Raw genomic sequence first — 18,575 nt, 5'->3', positions numbered from 1 at the left:
ACACCTAAGTTTATGGGGGACACCTGAATCAAACCACCACACAAGGCCAGTCTTGTTCTACATTCTACGCCCACCATTTAAGCTAGATGGTTTTGAGTCAGATCTTAGACATACTTCATTGTACACATCAGCATCTGTTTGTAGATGATACGGACTTATTTTTAATTTTTAACATAACCACAATACCAGTATCACACTTTTAAAAATATACAATCCCCCAAAAAGCTAAGCGCCACATGTTCTCTCTCATATGTGGATCCTAGCTACAGATGATTGGGCTTCTGCGTGAGAATGAAAATACTTGGTAGCAGAGGCCAGTAAGTTAAAAAAGAGACATAAAGGGAAGAGAAAGGAAGGGAGGAGGGTACTTAATAGGTTGATATTGTATATATGTAATTACAATGATTGTGATGGGGAGGTAATATGATGGAGAATGGAATTTCAAAGGGGAAAGTGTGGGGGCAGGAGGGAGGGAATTACCATGGGATTTTTTTTTTTTGATAATCATGGAAATTGCTAATAAAAATTTTAAATATATATATATATATATATATATATATATATATACACATACACACACACACACACACACACACACTCCTTAATATCACCAAGTAGCCAGTCAGCTTACAGATTTTCTGGTTTGGCTTGCTCTTTTTTTTTTTTTCCCAACAGATTTCTTGGATTGAGATCCAAGAAAGAGCCATATATTATGTGTAAACTGTGAGTGTGTGTGTGTGTGTGTGTGTGTGTGTGTGTGTGTGTGTGTAGGTGATGCTGGGAATCAAATTCAGGGCTTTACTGGTGCTAACAAGCACTCTATATTCCCAGCCCATATACTTTTTTAAAAAATTGTATTTATTTTAATATTTTATTTATTTGACAGAGAGATAGGGAGTGGGGGGAGAGAGAGAGAGAGGAAAAGGCAGATAGAGAGAGAGAATGGCACCCCAGGGCCTCCAGCCACTGCAAGTGAACTCCAGACACATGCACCACCTTGTACATCTGACTTATGTGGGTCCTGGGGAATCGAATCTGGGTCCTTTGGCTTTGTAGGCAAGTGCCTTAACAGCTAAGTCATCCCTCCAGCCACCATATGCTTTTAATTAGAAGAAAAATGCAGAAAAGATGTGAACCAGGTGTGATGGCACACACCTTTTATCTCAGCATTTGAGAGGCAGAGGTAGGATTGCTATGACTTCAAGGCCAGTCTGGGCTGGAGTGAGACCTTACCTCAAAAAACCAAAACAAAGAGAGGAAGAGAAGATTTGGGGCCTACAAAATTTTTAGGTGATAGCTTGCATTTTGGAGGCAGGCAGATTGGTTTCAAATCCTTGCTAGCTTTTGTAATTTTTTTTTTTGAGGTATGGTCTCACTCTAGCCCAGGCTGACCTAAAATTCACTCAGGGTGGCCTCAAACTCATGATGATCCTTCTGCCTCTCAAATGCTGGTACTAAAGGTATGTGCCACCATGCCCAGCTTAGTTTTTTATTTTTTAAAAACATTATGTATTTGCAAAGGAGAGGGAGAGAGAAAGCATGGATGCACCAGGACCTCTTGCCAACGCAAACACACATGTGCCACTTTGTATTCCACTTTAAATGTGTACTGGGCCAGAAGACTTTGCAAGCAAGGCCCTTTAACCATGGCCATCTCCCCGGCCCATGCCTATGTAATTTTATGTGATATAGTCTCTCCCTTTAGTTTTTTGCTTGGTATTTATTTATTTTAAGACTATCTTGCTGTTAACTCTAGTTGGCCAGGTAGTGTCTAGGAATCCCTCAAGTTCTAGGCAGTTAGCCCATTATGTATGGGCTATGATTTTATACCATGTCCAGCACCGTATTATTTATTGATTTGGTACTGGGCATTGAATCCAGGGCCTTACACAAGCTAAAGCTATCTGTACCCTTAACCCACTTTAGTATTTTTATTTATTTTTTTACTTTAGTATTTTTAAACTGTAAAACATGGCCACTTTAGGACTATTGAGGATTTAGTTAATTCATATTTAAACAGTCTTGTAGAACCGAGTACATTGTCAGTGTCCAGTGAATATTATCTATTCACTCACTGTATTCCCATATAGTATAGGAATAGGTGATAAATATTTGTCAGTTGTAAATGGGCTGAGTCACAAAATATGGAATTTATTCTCATTTTTTCTCTTAGATAATTCACTTCAAAGTTTTGGGACTTAAATTTCTCACCAAAAAAGTGGGGGGAGGATAACCAACTAGGTGACCCTGAAATTCTAGTACTAAGTGAACAGTTTGGTGTTTAGAAAAAGGAGTTTTGAACCTAGTTTGCATTGGGGGTCTTGTCACTTAGAAGCAGTTAAGCTGTACATCATTCTTTAAAAAAATAAAAGTTTGAGAGAGAGAGAGAGAGCACACGCGCACGCAAGTGAGTATGGGTGCACCAGGACCTTTTCCACTGCAAACTCCAGATACATGCACCACTTTGTGCATCTGTCTTTATGTGGGTACTGAGAAATTAAACCCTGGCCAGGTGGTTTTGCAAGCAAGGATTTTTAACTGCTGAGCATTTCCATAGCCTCATTCTTGATATGTGAAATGTGTTAATAATATCTACTTAATAAGATCTACCTAAAATGATATGTGTGGTGTTGAGCATGTATTATGTACTCAAATATTTAGTCAGTAGCAAATTGCATTAGTCAGACTTTTCTGTCACTGTAACCTGATATACAAGAAAAGCAATTTAAGGAATAAAAGAATTATTTTCAGCTCATAGTTTCAGGGGAGTCAGTCCATTGTAATGGAGGTGACATGATCAAGCAGTTACCATCATGTTGGCTAGGAAGGAATTAAGCAAAACATAGGTCCCAAGGACATGCTACCAGTAACCTGCTTCCTCCAACGAAGTTCCACCTCCTACTTACCACATACCTCACATACCTCTTACTACCTTCCAATAATTCTATCCTATTATTAATCCATTGAGGGATTGGTCCATTGATTTGTCAGAGCTCTCATGATCTGATTCTGGAAACTCCCTCACAGACAACACCCAGAAGTGTATTTTGCTAATTTCTTAGTTCCTTTAAAAAAAATTTGTGTGTGTGTTGTCATAAGACTTTTAGGTCCATCCTCTCTTGTCCACCTCATTTGAGAGGCAGGTTTTCTGGCTCTGGATTCTTGCTCTGCTTTTCTTTGCTCCACTTACCATGAGCTTCCAGGAAATTCTCCAGTCTCCGTCTCACTATCATACTATCTTCTGTAATCTCAGCATCAGTGTACTAGGATTACAGAAACCTGCCATAGGCTTCTGGCTTTTTTTTTTTTTTTAACACGTGGTCTGGGGATCAAACTCTGGTATTCATATGTAAGCATCAAGCCCAGCCCCCTTAGTCATTTCTTAAGCTAATCAAGTTGCCAAACAAGATTAGCCATCACACATCATCTAACCTAGGATATTGCGCATGGTAGGAAAGGATTGTACTATTGAGCTATATCCTTAGCCCTGCATTTGGACATTTTCAAAACTGCAAGGTTTTGTATAAATAAAAATTAATATAATTGTATTGGAAAAGAATGTAAAGTAGAAGAGTGGGCATGGTTTCGAGACCCATCTACAGAGGAAGTTTGAAGTATTACAAAACCACGTGGTTTGATAAAAGCCAGAAGAAATCAAGACTTCAAAGAAATTAAAGATGGGGCTGGAGACATGGCTTAGTGGTTAAGGCATTTGCCTGCAAAGCCGAAGGATCCCAGTAAGCCAGATGCGCAAGGGGATTCATGCATCTGCAGTTTCTTTACAGTGGCTGGAGGCCCTGGTGTGCCCATTCCCTCTTTCTGCCTCTTTCTCTCTCTCAAATAAATAAATAAAATATGTTGCTCTCAAATAAATAAATAAAATATATATGTTGCTCTCAAATAAATAAATAAAATTAAACAAAAAATTTTAAAAAATATATTTTATTTATTTATTTGAGAGCAACAGACAGAGAAAGAAGCAGATAGAGAGAGAGAATAGACATGCCAGGGCCTCCAGCCACTGCAAATGAACTCCAGAAGCATGCGCCCCCCTGTGCATCTGGCTAACATGGGTCCTGGGGATTCGAGCCTCGAACCGGGGTCCTTAGGCTTCACAGGCAAGCGCTTAACCACTAAGCCATCTCTCCAGCCCATAAAATATATTTTTAGAAAAAGAAGTTAAAGATGTATTTGCAACAGATAGCCACTTGAATAGGATAAGCCTATTTTTCTGCATTATTTGAAAATTTAAACAATAACTTAGAGATGTGTACCATTGTGTGTTTTTATTGTTAATGACTGGCACATACTGAGAAATTTGTCCTGGTGATGTTGTCAGTATAATGAAAATCAGTCCATTAGGTATTATCAGCAGAGCTAGTAACTAAAAAAAAGGAAACTTGATGCACACAAAGTTTACTGACCCTACTGTATTGGTTCCAACACTTCCGAAACTGGCTCGATAAGAATCACTAGCAGAGGGCTGGAGAGATGGCTTAGCGGTTAAGCTCTTGCCTGTGAAGCCTAAGGACACCGGTTCGAGGCTCGAATCCCCAGGACCCACGTTAGCCAGATGCACAAGGGGGCGCACGCATCTGGAGTTCATTTGCAGTGGCTGGAGGCCCTGGCATGGCCCCCCCCCTCCTTCTTTCTCTCCCTGTCACTCTCAAATAAATAAATAAAAATGAACAAAAAAATTTAAAAAAAAAGAATCACTAGGAGAACTGGACATACTGGTGCATACCTTTAATCCCAACACTTGAGAGGCAGTTAGGATCTCTGTGAGTTCTAGGTCAGCCTGGGCAAGAACAAGAAAAAACAAAAACCCTAACCACTGAACTGTCTCCAGCCTCCTATTTCTGTTATTGCTTGTTTTGCAATATTAGGGGTTATATCTAGGGCTTCATACATGCTCTTTCCCTGAGATCTGTCTCCAGCTATGTGTAGTTTGTTTTTAAATGAAAGTAATTCATGCATACTGCTTAAAAAGTCAAATAGTACTGAAAGGCTTAAAATGAAAACAATAACTTCCCTCCACTCCCCTCCATGTCTTACAGTTCTCTTCACTAGAGGCAACCATTTCCTTATTTGCCTCTTCTCTAACTTCATATCCGGAACTCATTTGGTATGTTATTGTTTCTTTCCCCCCATGTTTGACCCCTTGCATTCCTGCTGTGGAAAATAGTTCATTCAACTCATTGCCTCCTTATCTTTCCCCAATCCCTCCCCTAGCACAGTTACAGTGTGCTTTGGCCAAAGTATGCAGCTTTTATGCATTTACCCCTCTGCCAGTTAACGTTCACTATTTAGACAGTGATTTGTCCAGCCATATCTCCTCTTTGTGTTTTCCTATCACTGTACCTGTGATTTTCATATGCCCACTAAGTTTTTTCCCGAATGTGCTTAGCAGCTAATGGCACTTCCTTACAAGCCTGCCAACCCAAGATCAGTCCTCCTCAGTGCCAAGCTGGAGGCAAAATGGCATGTACATTCATAATCCTAATGCACATATGGCAGTAGGAGGTGGAGCCTCCACATGCACACACATGTACACATATTTATGCATATATACATTTTACATATATACATACATGCACATAAACAGTAAAGATAGAAAAAATTAAATATCTTGTTATGTGGCTGTTATTAGGTTCAGAGAGATCCCTTTGCAGGCTTTGAGATTTTCTCTGCTGCCCGTCATATCAGGTTGGCTTCAAACTCCTTTAATCGCTGAGCCATCTCTTCATCCCCTAACACTGAACTCTTAAGCTCTTTAGCATGTTCTTTGGTACCCCTAGCATGTTTCTCTCATGATTTTAGAGCTTTCAGATCTTAATAGTAGGCTCAGCTCATTTACGTATCATTTCTATATGGAAAAATACTATTTTCTTTTAAAGCTAATTGCTACTAGGCAAAGAGCCCTGCAAAGAATATCATGGTGGTTGACACATTTCACATCACTTTCTTAGGTTCCACTTGGTTTATTTTTCTTTTATTCTTAAACTATTTTTCTCTTCCTCTCTGTGTGTGCATGTGTGTGCATGTGTGTGTATGAGTGTGGGTATACATGTGCCAGAGTGTGCATGTGATGGTTTGAGGACAACCTCAGGTGTCAGCCCTTGCCTTCCATCTTGTTTGAGGTAGGGTCTCATGTTAACAGCTGCATTTGCCAGGAGAGCTGGCCTGTGAGCTTCCAGGGGATTCTCCTGTCTCTGCCTGCCATCTTGCTGTAGGTATGTTGGAATGGCAGATACCTGCTACTGCATCTGACTTTACATGGATCCTAGGGATTGAACTGTGGTTCTTATGCTTGTGTGGCAAGCACTTTACCCACTGAGTTATCTCCTCAGTCCCATTCTTTTATTCTTAAGGGATTATTGAATCATATCTAAGAAATATTTTTATTTTATTTATGTATTCATTTCACAGAGAGGGAATGGGCGTACCAGGGCCTCCAGCCACTGCAAACGAACTCCAGATGCATGCACCCCTTTGTGCATCTGGCTAATGTGGGACCTGGGGAATTGAACCTAGATCCTTTGGTTTTGCAAGCAAACGCATTAACCGCTAAGCCATTCCTCCTGCCCCTTCAAGGTTTTTTTTTTTTTTTTTTTTTTTTTTTTTTTTTTTTTTTTTGAGCTAGGGTCTCACTGTGGTTCAGGCTGACCTGGAAATTACTCTGTACTCTCAGGGTGGCCTCAAACTCATGGCAATCCTCCTACCTCTGCCTCCTGAGTGCTGGGATTAAAGGCATGCACCACCATGCTGGCCCAAGGAATATTTTTAAAAGGATATTCCTAAGGTATAGGACAGATTTTCCAAAATCAGCAAATATCTAGGTCAGTACTACAAACCAAAAGAAGGTAGTAATTACCCATAATCATAATGCTCAGAGGTCATTTCTATTATTCAGAGATTTGTGACACACAGTAATTGTTAAACTGTTTTAACCTTTAAGTTTGAAGAACTGTCTCATACCACAATATCAAAGAGCTCTTTCACTGAACTCTAAAGCTGGTATCTGATGGACCTGAGGCTCAGCAAAGATGCAAGCTGAGACTCTCTCACAGTCAGTTGATACTTTAGACCACAGGGAGGGGAAGAACAAGTGAAGTAGGGAAGGAGAGCCCTTCAAGACTCCTATTTACAGGGACTGCAGAGAGGAAGATTTTCCACTAGTGGGATGGAGGGGAAACCAGGAAAAGATGAAGATGGAATTGTCAGGTGCTTCTAAGAGGTAAAGGAAGATAAATACTGAGTTTCACTGAGTTTTGCCTTCAGAGTTTCATTTCCCTTAAAGAGTTCCTCAGTTTGCCTCCAGCACAAGTGTATCTCCTCACAATTTATGTGTGCATGTTAAACTTGCAGTAACATGTGACAAGTACTTATTTGCAGTTCTCTTTCCCCAGAAAGGCATAAAGAGTCTAGCCTGTCTTACTCTTCACATGAGACAATATCACACTGTTAAGAAAGTAGACTTTGGAGTCAGGTGCCTGGTGTCTACTATGCAATCAGTAGTCAGGTGACTTAGCAAGCTGTGTCAGGTGCATTATGTAGAGTATTTGTGATACACAATGATGATATCTACCTCATTGGAGAACGACTGAAGCGTCAAGCATAGTGTTAACACTATGTAGTGTGTAGGATGTAAGCTGAATGCAATAATAGTACTCATAACATAGTGCATGACATTTAACAGATACTTGAACATGAAAATTCCACAACTTGTGACTCATAGAATTCCTATCATGTTAAAACTCTACAAAAGGGCTGGAGAGATGGCTTAGTGGTTAAGGCATTTGCCTGCAAAGCAAAAGGACCCACATAAACCAGATGTTCAAGGAGGCATATGTGTCGGGAGTTCATTGGCAGTGGCTGGAGGCCCTGACACACACAAACACACACACACACACACACACACACACACACTCTCTCCCACCCCCCCCCCGTAAATAAAATATACTTTAAAAAACCCAACTCTATCTTTAATCCCAGCATTTGGGAGGCAGAAGTAGGAGGATTGTAGTAAATTCGAGGCCACCCTGAGATTACATAATAAATTCCAGGTCAGTCTGAGCTAGAGTGAAAACCCTACCTTGAAAAAAGAAAAAGAAAAACTCTACAATATAATTATGGTCAGGCCATAGGAAACTATATAAATTGAGATGGGTACATGTAGCTTTGTTTCATAAAACACATTGGTAGCAAGGTGTGGTGGTGTACACCTTTAATCCCAGCACTCAGTATGCAAAGGTAGGATTGCTATGAGTTTGAGGGTTAGCCTGGGCTACCCCACCATATTAAAAAAAAAAGGAGGGGGCTGGAGGGATGGTTTAACAGTTACGGCGTTTGCCTGCAAAGGATTCTGGTTCAATTCCCCAGGACACATGTTAGCCAGATGTATAAGGGAGCTATGTGTCTAGAGTTCATTTACAGTGGCTGAGGCCCTGGTACACCTATTCGTTCTCCCTCTCTTTCTTTCCCCCTCTCCCTCTTTCCCTTCCTCTCCCTGTCTCTCCTTTCTCTGTTAAATAAATAAATAAAAATAAAATATTTTTAGCCGGGTGTGGTGTCGCACACCTTTAATCTCAGCACTCGGGAGGCAGAGGTAGGAGGATCACCGTGAGTTCAAGGCCACCCTGAGACTCCATAGTGAATTCCAGGTCATCCTGAGCCAGAGTGAGACCCTACCTCGAAAAACAAAAAATAAAATAAAATAAAATGTTTTTAAAAGATTAAAAAAGGGCTGGAGAGATGGCTTAGCGGTTAAGCGCTTGCCTGTGAAGCCTAAGGACCCTGGTTCGAGGCTCCGTTCCCCAGGTCCCACGTTAGCCAGATGCACAAGGGGGCGCATGCATCTGGAGTTCGTTTGCAGAGGCTGGAAGCCCTGGCGCGCCCATTCCCTCTCTCTCCCTCTGTCTTTCTCTCTGTGTCTGTCGCTCTCAAATAAATAAATAAATTTTTAAAAAAAGATATTTAAAAAAAAGATTTAAAAAAAACTCATTGTAGACTTTCAGCAAAAGTCATATGTGACCCCTTAATTTCATTCTGTGTAGTTGGAAAGGAGAAAACTTGAATGGTAAAGAATCTTTAAACCAGTGATTGGGAGATGCTATCTGTTGCGAGAAACTGCTCCTCCAACATGAACATACATCTGTCTACACCCCAGGTAGGGCACAGAAAGCAGACCAAAGCACGATTGTACCAGAGTCAGTTTTTTTTTTTAAATACTTTTTGTTCATTTTTTATTTATTTATTTGAGAGCAACAGACACAGGGAGAAAGACAAATAGAGGGAAAGAGAGAGAATGGGCACGCCACTGCAAACGAACTCCAGACACGTGCGCCCCCTTGTGCATCTGGCTAACATGGGACCTGGGGAACCGAGCCTCGAACCGAGGTCCTTAGGCTTCACAGGCAAGCACTTAACTGCTAAGCCATCTCTCCAGCCCCAGAGTCAGCTTTTAAAACATATTTGATTTATTTGTTTGAGAGAGAAAGAGGCAGATAAGAGAATGGGTGCATCAGGGCTTCTAGCTACTGCAAATGAACTCCAGATACATGTGCCACCTTGTGCATCTGGCTTATTGGGTACTGGGGAATCAAACCTGGGTCCTTAGGCTTTGCAGGCAAACTCCTTAATCACTAGGCCATCTCTCCAGGCCCCAGTTTTTTTTTTTTAATATTTTATTTTTTATTTATTTAGTTGAGAGAGAGAGAGAGACACCATATGCCAGGACCTGTAGCCACTGCAAATGATCTTGATGCATGTGCCACTGTGTGCATCTGGCTTATTTGGGTTCTGGGAAATCAAACTTGGGTCCTAAGACTTTAAGGCAAGTGCCTTAACAGCTAAGCTATCTCGTTTCAGCTTAGGCTGACCTGGAATTCACTTTGTAGTCTCAGACTACCACTTTGTGCTTCTGATTTTATGTGGGTGCTGGGGACTCAGACTCAGGTTGTTAGGTTTTTCAGGCAATGGCCTTAGCAATTAAGCCATCTCTCCAGCCCCTCCCAAAACCAGTTTTGATGAGCCACTGAATTTATTGGGGTTAGTTATAGAGCAGGATACTTACTTACAGAGCGTGAAGACCCCAAAATAGCTGCAAGTAACATCAAGAAATCTTACCCAGCAAGAATGACAACCTCCCCCACAGCTGCTTAGGTGGAGTTCCCAATCCCTTGATCTTCTACCTTCTATGTACTCTGTCTCCCCTGAGCCTCCCACCCTTGTGCATCATTGCTCACAGCTGGCACACACAGCGAATGCCTGAGGTCTCAATGGAAGTCCAAAGACCTTTCCTACACCCTTCATTCTATGGGAGGATGTCAACAAGGCCAATCTTTTTTTTTTTTAATTTTTATTAACATTTTCTTTTTTTTTTAATTTTTATTAACATTTTCCATGATTATAAAATATATCCCATGGTAATTCCCTCCCTCCCCACCCCCACACTTTCCCATTTGAAATTCCATTCTCCATCATATTACCTCCCCATTACAATCATTGTAATTACATATATACAATATCAACCTATTAAGTATCCTCCTCCCTTCCTTTCTCTACCCTTGATGTCTCCTTTTTACCTTACTGGCCTCTGCTACTAAGTATTTTCATTCTCACGTAGAAGCCCAATCATCTGTAGCTAGGATCCACATATGAGAGAGAACATGTGGCGCTTGGCTTTCTGGGCCTGGGTTACCTCACTTAGTATAATACTTTCCAGGTCCATCCATTTTTCTACAAATTTCATAACTTCATTTTTCTTTACCGCTGAGTAGAACTCCATTGTATAAATGTGCCACGTCTTCATTATCCACTCTTCTGTTGAGGGACATCTAGGCTGGTTCCATTTCCCAGCTATTATAAATTGAGCAGCAATAAACATGGTTGAGCATGTACTTCTAAGGAAATGAGATGAGTCCTTTGGATATATGCCTAGGAGTGCTATAGCTGGGTCATATGGTAGATCAATCTTTAGCTGTTTTAGGAACCTCCACACTGTTTTCCACAATGGCTGGACCAGATTGCATTCCCACCAGCAGTGTAGAAGGGTTCCTTTTTTTCCACATCCCCGCCAACATTTATGATCATTTGTTTTCATGATGGTGGCTAATCTGACAGGAGTGAGATGGAATCTCAGTGTAGTTTTAATCTGCATTTCCCTGATGACTAGTGACGTAGAACATTTTTTTAGATGAACAAGCCCAGTCTTAAATGTCACTCATGAGTTGTCCCAGCTGTTTTTGATAAACTTAGCAATAATTGTCTATTTTCAGTGTGGAGGGATTTGCTGTACAACACTAACTGTGGGAGGAATTTATATGGCATGAAAGAAAATATGGTGACTTTACCTATTTATCTCGGTTTTTAATAGTTTAGAAAAATTATCAGTGGATCTCAGACTTAACCTCATAGGAGGAGCACAGTCATTGGATCAGCAAATATTTGAACAATTTGCTATAAATACTATCTGATAGAAATTAGGTTAGGTAGAGAATGATCAGTTAGACCCTCTGTCCTCAGAGAGGATTTACTCTTGTGGGAGAGGCCAATAATTGCAAGTATTAAGAGATGAAAATAAGGAGTCAAAGTATAGGTGAGGCAGGTGGATGAGAGCACTGGAAAGCCAGCCTGTGATGGTAGTATGTGAGCTGGTGGAGCCCAGTGAGAGATGGAAAAGACTGAACCAGTAGCTGATTCTGGACCATACCAGGGCTTGTAACAATGATGATTTTAAGTGTTATTAAACACAAGGACAGAATGTGGAATGGTTTTACTTAACCAATTTATGTTTTGAGATCTTTTGCTACTCCTTAAGCTTTTCTTTTCCCTCTTAATTGTAAGGGACTTTAGATAATGGAAAAACTGGTTTCTTAGCCTTGAGTTTCTGTGTGTGAGTATGTATGCAGTTTCATGTGTGTGGGCACACACGAGTGTGCGTGTACCTGTGCACATGTATGCAGGAGTGTGTGGAGGCCAGAGGACAGCATCAGGTGTTACCTCCAGAAAACACCATCCACCTCCTTTGAGACAAGCTCTCTTATTCACCTAGAGCTCTTTAGGCTAGATTGGCTGGTCAGCTCACCCCAGAGAGACCCTCCTGCTTCTGCCTCCCCAGTGCTGGAATTACAGGTAGGCACTACCATGCCTGGCATTTTATGTGGTTCTGGGGATTGAACTCAGGTCCTCATGCTTACAAGGCAAATTTTACCAACTGGGATATCCCCAGCCCTGTCCATGTTGCTTTTGCTAGAAAGAGTTCTGATAAGAATCCATCCTTAAGGGTCCAAGTATGGTGGTGCAAGTCTGTAATTCCAGCATTGGGAAGGCTGAAGCAGGAGAATTGACACAAGTTGAAGGCCAGCCTGGGCTACATAGTGAGACCCTGTTTCAAAACAAATAATAAATAATGAATCCTAGCCGGGCGTGGTGGCACATGCCTTTAATCCCAGCACTCAGGAGGCAGAGGTAAGAGGATTGATATGAGTTCGAGGCCACCCTGAGGCTCCATAGTGAATTCCAGGTCAGCCTGGGCTAGAGTGAGACCGTACCTCAAAAAAAAAAAAAAATAATAATAATAATAATGAACTTTAAAGGGCTAGGGACCAGGCTCAGTAGCTCAATAGTAGGTTTGCCTCACATGTACAGGGCCCTGTGTTCCATCCCCAGTGCAACTAGAAAACAAAAATCTGTTGTAGCCGGGTATGGTGGTGCACTTTGGAAGCAGAGGCCAGAAGATTGTTGAGTTGAAGGCCAACCAGGAATATATAGTAAAACCCTGCTTCAAAAAGGTGCCACATACATGTAATCCCAGGAGGAGGGGGAAGAGGAGAGAAAAAATGAAAATAGAAAAGAATCTGCCTTTAAAAATCAGTTCATAGCGTTGGAGAGGTGGCTTATCCAGGAAGGAGCCATGCAAGCATGAAGACCTAAGTTTGGATCCCTGACCCTCATGTAAATGCTGGGTGTGGTGGAGTATGCTTTTATCCCTGTGCTGGAGAGGCAGAGTTGAGATCCCCAGGCCTTGCTCACTAGCTAGTCTAGCTGAATCTGTGAGTTCCAGATTCAGTGAGATACCCTGTTTCAAAAAAGTAAGGCAGGTTAAGGGAGACACCAATGTTGACCTCTGGCCTCCACATGCACATGAACACACATATACACCACATATGTACACACACAGAAAAATCACATCTTAGTATCTGAAACTTGAGTTATCAAAGTGCCTTATAGATATAATATTCACTTAGTGCCAAATGATGGTCTTCAAAGCTTAAGTCTGAAGTCCTAAATTTGCCTGCTGAATCACTTCACTTTCATTCATTCTTGTGACCATTGTTAAATTGAGGAACGATAGTCTCAATGTTAATTTACTTGTGTATACGATTTTCCCATTTGTTCTATTAGAAACTTTTTATGATTTTTCTTGCATTAAAAGAAGCAATTGGGTATTTGTTTATTTACTTGAGAAAGAGAAAAAAAAGAGAAAGAAAGAGAGAAAGAGGCAGATGAAAAGAATGGGTGCACTAGGGCCTTTAGCCACTGCAAATGAACTCCACACACATGTGCCACCTTGTGCATCTGGCTTTATGTGGGTACAGGGGAATCAAACTTGGGTCCTTTGGCTTTGCTGACAAGTGCCTTAACTGATAAGTCATCTCTTCAACCCGACCCCCTTTTTAGATGGCATGTTGGTGCCTAACTCCTAGATTTAAGTATGCCTGGTTAGCAAAGTGCTTCTTTTAATTGGAAATGCTTTTTCTGGTTCATAAGAAATTTCTTGTAATCCCAGTGAACCATCTTTTGTCTGATTGTTTTTTGATACATATTTGAATGTTTTCTATGTGCAGGCACTGTTCTGCAGAATATTCATAGACTGACAGAAGGTCCTGTCTTTGAGGAACTTACTTTCCAATGAGAGATGTCAGATACAAATAGTAAGCAAAATAGTAATAATAGCATAGTAAGCATATGTTGTTATATATCACTAATAAATATAGTTGGCACAGTAAGAGAAAGTAGAGAAGAATGTGTATCTTCAATTGCATCCAGTCATTAGCTGTAATTTGAGAAAAGGATTGGAAACCTTTGTGTGTATAGATGGATAAAGAGCATTCCAGGCAAAAGAAACATCTAGGGCAGAAAAAGAAAGGCCTTAAGCCCAAGTACACAGGCCTATTTGAGAAATTATGTAGAGACCAATGTAGATTTCTAGAAATGAGTTTCTTCTCAGCTAGTTTTGAAAGTTCATAGCCAAATGAATCAATAATTAGGCAAAGAAAATCTATTTCATGAATGTTCTGCAGATGGTAATCTTTAAGCACATCTTTAAACACCCACACATGTCCTAAATTAAGTGATTCCAAAGTAATGCAAAGTTTTTAAAATTCAGTTCATAGGGCAGCTGAGCAGTTAATCTCTTTTTCAGTAAATAAAAAACCAGAGTTGGATCACATGCTCATAGACATAGCATTTAGAAAAACTAAAGATTTTATGGTAGTTCAGTGGTAGAGTGCTTGCCTCATGTGTTCAAGACCTTGAGTTCCATCTCCAGGACTTCAGTAGGGCAACAAAGGTTTTCCCTTTTCAATTTATAGACCTCCATGTTGAAAGCTTAAAGACTTTGTTTTTGATGTTATGTTTGTTTATGGCAGAAGGGCCAACGAAGTACACTTGTTTCTGAGATAAACAGAGACTAGAGACAGGGTGAGGGTTGGGGTTAGTTGAGAAACTGCCTTTTAAAACAGGCTTTGGTATCTCTGTGGTGGAATGGAGTTTCTTAGCATATGCAAGGCCCCTAGATACAATTCCCAGTACTATGAAATTAGAAAGAGAGTAAAAGAAAGAGAAGTATTTGCCAAGTAGGTGGTGCCACATACATGTAATCCCAGTACTTGGGGGAGTTGAGGCAGGCGGATCAGGAAACCAGTCATCTTCAGCTACATTATGTGTTTAACTAGCCTGAGTTTCTTAAGATCCTATCTCAAAAACAAATCAAACAGTAGGGTTTTTAAAATATATTTATTTATTCAACAGAAAAAGAGGGAGAGAGAGAGAGAGAATGAGTGCGCCAGGCCCTCCAGCCACTACAGACAAACTCCAGACACATGTGCCCCCTTGTGCATCTGGCTAACATGGGTCTTGGGGAATTGAACCTGGGTCCTTTGGCTTTGCAGACAAACACCCTAACTACTAAGCCATCCCTCCAGCCTCTAAATAGCAGATTTTCACTGCACAGGCCTGTGATTGCAGGTACTTCATAACCGTAAGGAAAGCCAGGCATGGTGGTGCATACCTTTAATCCCAGCACTCAGGAGGCAGAGGTAGGAGGATCACCATGAGTTCGAGGCCACCCTGAGACTACATAATGAACTCCAAGCCAGCCTGCGCTAAAGCGAGAACCTACCGCAAAAAAACAAAACAAAAAAAGGACCATAAAGATCACAACTTCAAGCCTGTCTAAGCTTCAGAGTGAGTTCAAGGGCAGCCTGGACGATTTAGCAATTTAGTAAGACCATGTCTCAAAAAAAGTAAGGAGAGCTACTAAGTAGTAGAGTGCCTGCCTACTAGCACTACTAGCTGTAGAGTCAATCCTCGGTACCTCCACAAAAATAAAAAGTTTTTTAATTTTTATTTATTTACTTTTTTTTTTTTTTAGAAAGAGAGAGAGAAGGAGACAGGCAGATAAGAATGGGCATGGCAGGGCTTCCAGCCTCCACCACCGTGTGCATCTGGCATCTGTGGGTCCTTGAAAATTGAGCCTGGATCTTTGGCTTTGCAGGCAAGCACCTTAATACTTAATACCCAAAAGTAAGTTTTATCATGTCCCCTTTTCTTTTTCTTCTAGTTCATCAGCACCAGATCCTTTTAGCATTTTTATTTGGTGATCCATATTTTTCTGGGATGAGGTGGTGAAATTTTCTGTGTTCCATGTTTCTGATCTTACTTTGATCACACTGTTTTCATAAGATCTAATCAATGGCCAGAGTAGTAGAATGTTGGCAGGGTTGTATGCCTATCAAGTGTGCTCTGTGCTGAACCCATGCAGCAACATCTTTGTTTCAGAAGTACAGTGCTCTTTCCAAAGGAGCTTGCATGATGCTGTGTTTATCCTTGCGCTGTTCCAGCCTTCCTGGCCCGTGACTCATGTTTCCTATGTTCTTCTGAATGTTATGTTATAAATGGACTGTCCTTTTATTTCTTAAACTTCTGGTTGATTGCCTTCTCATTTTGTACTTGTTTTCTGATGAAGTGCTATTCTGTGAACTGTTTTTCATTGTTTCTAGGTTACTTTTAGGAGGTTGAAGCTGAGGTAAGATTACAAGAGCATGTTTAGAAGCATGGTCTTTGACCTACTAAGGCACAGCATTCCACTTTCTGCTTATGGAAAAAAGGAAAATGGCACAAGTCCATGTAACTGGAAATTAATGGGACTGTTAAGAAATTGAAGTCCTTTCTCCCCACTAGGCAGAACGGTAGAGAGATCACCTCCAAATCCAGAGTTCTACTCCTTTTCTTTTTGACTTTTTGGAGATAGAGTTTCAGTACGAAGCCCAGGCTGGCCTCGAATTTGAGAACCTGCTTCAGCTTCTTAGTGTTGGGATTATAGGTTTATGCCACCATGCCTGGATGACCTTTCCTCCTCTTTTTCTTAAAAAGGACTTGTAATTCATTTGGGGGCCTCCAGTGCCATTGCATTCTAGGCAGGAAGGTTGGGAACCTAGCATTAATGGAAATCTAAAACCGTTGAATGAAAAATGAAAAGGTACCTGGGAGTGGTAGTGTTCGTCTTTAATCCTAGCACTTGGGAGGCGAGGTAGGTGGATCACTGAGTTTGAGGCCACCCTGAGAATACAGAGTGAATTCCAGATCAGCCTGGGCTAGAGTGAGACCCTACCTCGAAAAACCAAATGATAGCAGCCAGTGTAGTGGCACACACTTTTAATCACAGCACTTGGGAGGCAGGAGTAGGAGGATCACTGGAATTTGAGGCCACCCTGAGACTACTAGTGAATTCCAGGTCAGCCTGGACCAGAGTAAGACCCTACCTTGAAAAACCAAAAGAAAAAAAAAAAAAACAAAAAACAAATAATAAAAATGTACACAGTGACTTTTTAAAAAATGAAAAGGAAAAAATGCATTCAAATAAGCTCCTTCTTAAAATCCTTTGAGTATAATGGTAGTGGGGTTTCATACATAATTGAGAACCTATGATAGGTTCCCATTATATCAATCATATCTAAAATATTACACATTTGAAAGCTGGGTGTTGTAGCTCAATCCTGTAATCCTAGCACCTGGGAAGTAGAGACAGGTAAATTAGAAGTTCAAGGATATCCTCAGCTACAGAGAGTTTGAGGTCAGCCTGAGACATGAGACCCTGTCTCAAAGATAAAATTGAAAGATAATATATGCAGTTGAACATGATTTCAAAAATAATCTTATAATAAGTTGGACCTGGCTGTTTCTATCTTAATGTTGTACAACACTTGATTTACTTTCCTTTCAGTTAATTCTAAGAATAAGTGTAAAACATCCACTTTGTATCTTTGCTCTACTTTTGGTTTGGCTATTAATGGGGTTTGGATTTCAAGATGATTATGCAAGGACCTTTAAGGTGTTTCTGTTGGTGCTAGCAGTGAACTCAATCACTACAGAGTGATGGGAGCTTTTGGCTTTGGTTGTTGGAGACAAGGTCTTGCTGTGTAGCCCAGACTGATCCTCTTATCCCAGCCTCCCAAGTGCTGAAATTAAAGGTATGTGCTACCACACCTAGCTATGTGGGAATTTAATCATAAAATTTGCCAGTCTTTGTTGGCCACTGGAATGACTCAGAAGCCACCATAGTGCTGAGAAGTGACAGAGGAATGCTCAGCACTGAACCATCTCTATCACACCTTCCATGGCTCAGGATCCATTGTGAAATTGGTGGTGGAAAGATTGTAAGAGCCAAAGGCAGGGTAGAACTGCTTACAGTTCAGTCTTCCTGATACACATTGGGCCTCATTATCCATGACCTTGCAGTGCCTACTACACAAGACCCTTAGGAGTCTTAGGAGGAAAAGATGATGATATCAAAATAAAAGAGACTTAATTGAAAGGGTGAGGGGATATGATGGAGGGTGGATATGTGATGGGGAAAGTAGGGGAGGGAAGGGCTTTATTGTCTGTAATTATGGAAGTTGTCAATTTCAAAAAGTTAATAAATAAATAGAAAAGGAAATTTGCCAGGCTTCATGTCATCAAAATGTGGCTTTTTCAGTTTTCCAAATTTTAATTTTGTAATTTTCATTACTAGTTAAGTCATAAATCCTCAAGAAGTGAAAAGGGCTGAAAATTAGGTGAGTTATACTTTCCTAGCCATTTTGGTTTTTCTTAAAGGATTTTCCCAACTGTGACAATTTATACAATGTCAACTAAACAGAATCTAGAATAACCTGTGAATGAGAGGGATGGGGTTAATCTCTGGGCACTGCATAGTCACTTATTCTTGACAGTTTGATGAGTTTTGAGTTTCCTCAGTAGTCACTGCCAAATACAAAAAGAAGCTTCTCTGACAAGGTGAGAGCAGCAAT

General features: G+C 40.7%; 1 protein-coding gene across 5 annotated transcripts in view; it reads left to right on the top strand.

The window, feature by feature from the left end:
- Fam118b (family with sequence similarity 118 member B) overlaps positions 1 to 18,575 on the top strand; it is an 83,100-nt gene that overhangs the window by 10,093 nt on the left and 54,432 nt on the right. For 2 of the 5 annotated variants that reach the window (XM_045144789.1, XM_045144790.1), the window contains exon 2: positions 15,659 to 15,810. The exons of 2 other annotated variants lie outside the window; for them this stretch is intronic. The gene's annotated coding sequence lies outside the window, so the exon portion shown is untranslated. Of the gene's footprint in view, positions 1 to 15,658; positions 15,811 to 18,575 lie in introns of those variants that run through there. One more of the 5 variants, XM_045144791.1, reaches the window with a different exon arrangement.

This window comes from Jaculus jaculus, chromosome 3 (assembly GCF_020740685.1).
Source record: "Jaculus jaculus isolate mJacJac1 chromosome 3, mJacJac1.mat.Y.cur, whole genome shotgun sequence".
NCBI lineage: Eukaryota > Metazoa > Chordata > Mammalia > Rodentia > Dipodidae > Jaculus > Jaculus jaculus.
Note: the sequence above shows the minus strand (reverse complement) of the source record. Positions and strands in the feature narration are given on the sequence as shown.